Here is a 2258-nt window from a genome sequence, read left to right on the forward strand (position 1 = left end):
AAATCCATCAGCAAAATTTACGGCAGTCTCCAGTGATGCTGTCTCAGTAGAACTTTGATTCCATTTGGTCAGTGCAGCCAACTGTGTAGAAGTAGTAGCCATATGAGCAGTCAAAGCAGTGAATGCATCAACCTCATGAATTTCAGCAGGCTTCCCTATCTCAGATCTCTCACTAGGCCACTGATATCTTTTAATTGTCATTTTCTCAAGCATCTCATAAGCATGTTCAGGAAATTTAAAAAATATTGAACCTCCTGCAGCATCATCCAGAGAAATCCTCGTTGCTCCATTCAAACCATTGTAGAATAGCTCAATCTGTTCCCAATCCGGAAAATTATGGTTTGGACACTTCCAAAGAAATTCCTTGTAACACTCCCAAGCTTCATACATTAGCTCATAATCTTGTTGTTTGAAAGTTGTGATCTCAATTTTCAGTTGGGCAAGCTTGGTAGGAGGAAAGTACTTAGCCAAAAATTTAGATGTCATGTCCTCCCATGTAGTGATGCTCCCAAGAGGTAGTGACTGCAACCAACTATGAGCATTTTCCCTAAGAGAGAATGGGAACAATCGTAGTCTGATGGTGTCCTCATTAACACCATAAATTTTCACTGTGTCAGCAATCTCCAGAAAAGTGCGCAGATGCAAATTCGGATCTTTAGTAGCTGCACATCTGAACTGATTCTGCTGCACCATATTAATCAAAGCTGGCTTCAACTCAATTATTTGTTGTGATATTCTGCCGAGCTATCCCAGAATAATAATTCTTGATCACCGATCGAAAGTGATCTCTGATTGGCACCGGAGCATTATTGACAACTCTTTCCCTTTCTTCAGTCATTTGTTGCAACTATTCTCTTTTAACTTTTCTCAAAGCTTTAACAATTTTCTCGATTTCTGGATCAAAGAACAGTGAGTCGTAACTTTGTCTTTTTTGCATAAACTGCATATACAGGAAAAATTTTAAAATTAGAACCAAAAAAATAAAATTAAATTTTCTAAATCAAAATTAAGACTAATTAGCACAATTTAATATGAATCAAATAAAATTCAATCCCCGGCAACGGCGCCAAAAACTTGTTGCGTAATTTTGTGCCCGTAAGTGCACGGTGTCAATTTTTAATATAAAAAATGAGTCCAATTCGATCCTACAAAGAATGAATAAAATGATATTATATTAAATATTTGCATCTAATCAAATCTTAATCCTATGTAGAGCTACGAGAATGATTTGAGTTATATCAAACTAAAATTTGCAATAAATAAAATTAATTAATGACGAGTTCGCAAGACGAAAATTCAATAGGAGATGAATTCTAGAAGTTCGACTTCACTTGACTGTCCACCCCAATTTATTTCTAATGCTTGTTTAATTATAAATTCTTCTAGTTTATTAGCCAAGAATTCCTATTATTTTCTACTACCTCACTCGAGTGTCAAGCAAAAAATTGTATTTATTAGCAAACTCAATATCTCTATCTTAGTTCAACTATTAAATTCGGTAAATAGCACAGTAATTCTTACAAAGGCTTCAATGGAGTTATAGGCCTCTCGAACTCTATAAACACCAATGATGTATTTTCGTACGGTCCTATTCAAAATCGCCTCTCTCGAGTGCTAGATTACAAATAAATATAACAATTCAACTAATGATCAGTTAATTAAACGCAATCAATTCAGGAAAACACAAATACACTGAATGAAGAATTTTAATATATCAATCAAAATATCAAAAACATGGTTTCAAGTCAAGATTTGTCTACCTCTAGACCAAGAAATTAGTTCATAATGAAAATAAAAATCAAACAAAGCATGTTCTTGAACATCATTCAAATATTAGGAGAAATAATGAAATAAAAACGAAGGTAGATGATGCTTCTCCGTCTTCGGAAGTCGCTTTGTCTATCTTCGTGCCAAGAAATCTTCTTCTACCTTTTCCTTGATTTCTAGTCGTCTCTAGAATTCTAAAACTCTCCAAACCCTCGATTTCCCTCAAAATAACCTATAAAATCCTTTTTAAACTCGATTAGAGACTTTCCAAATTTTAGGAGACTATGCAGCGCGGGTGCGCGGCGCAGTGCGCTGTTGAATGGGCGCGAGTGCGCCATACTGGTGCCACAATTCCTTGGAAATTTCTTACAGGGCGCGGGTGCGCCGGGCTTGGGCGTGGGTGCGCCGTCCTTTCTTCATCTTTTCTTCTTTAATTTTCTTATTCCATCATTTTTTACTTTATTTTCTCAACAAAAATTGATTATTACCTA

The 2258-nt window shown here is 35.7% G+C and overlaps 1 non-coding gene across 1 annotated transcript; it reads left to right on the forward strand.

Moving 5' to 3' along the window:
- Nucleotides 1–331: 331 nt before the first annotated feature.
- LOC140869906 (small nucleolar RNA R71) lies at nucleotides 332–438 on the forward strand. Its single transcript, XR_012146896.1, has one exon. It is a non-coding gene; the product is annotated as a small nucleolar RNA R71 (small nucleolar RNA).
- Nucleotides 439–2258: the final 1820 nt, after the last annotated feature.

Source organism: Henckelia pumila, chromosome 4 (genome assembly GCF_033568475.1).
Source record: "Henckelia pumila isolate YLH828 chromosome 4, ASM3356847v2, whole genome shotgun sequence".
NCBI lineage: Eukaryota > Viridiplantae > Streptophyta > Magnoliopsida > Lamiales > Gesneriaceae > Henckelia > Henckelia pumila.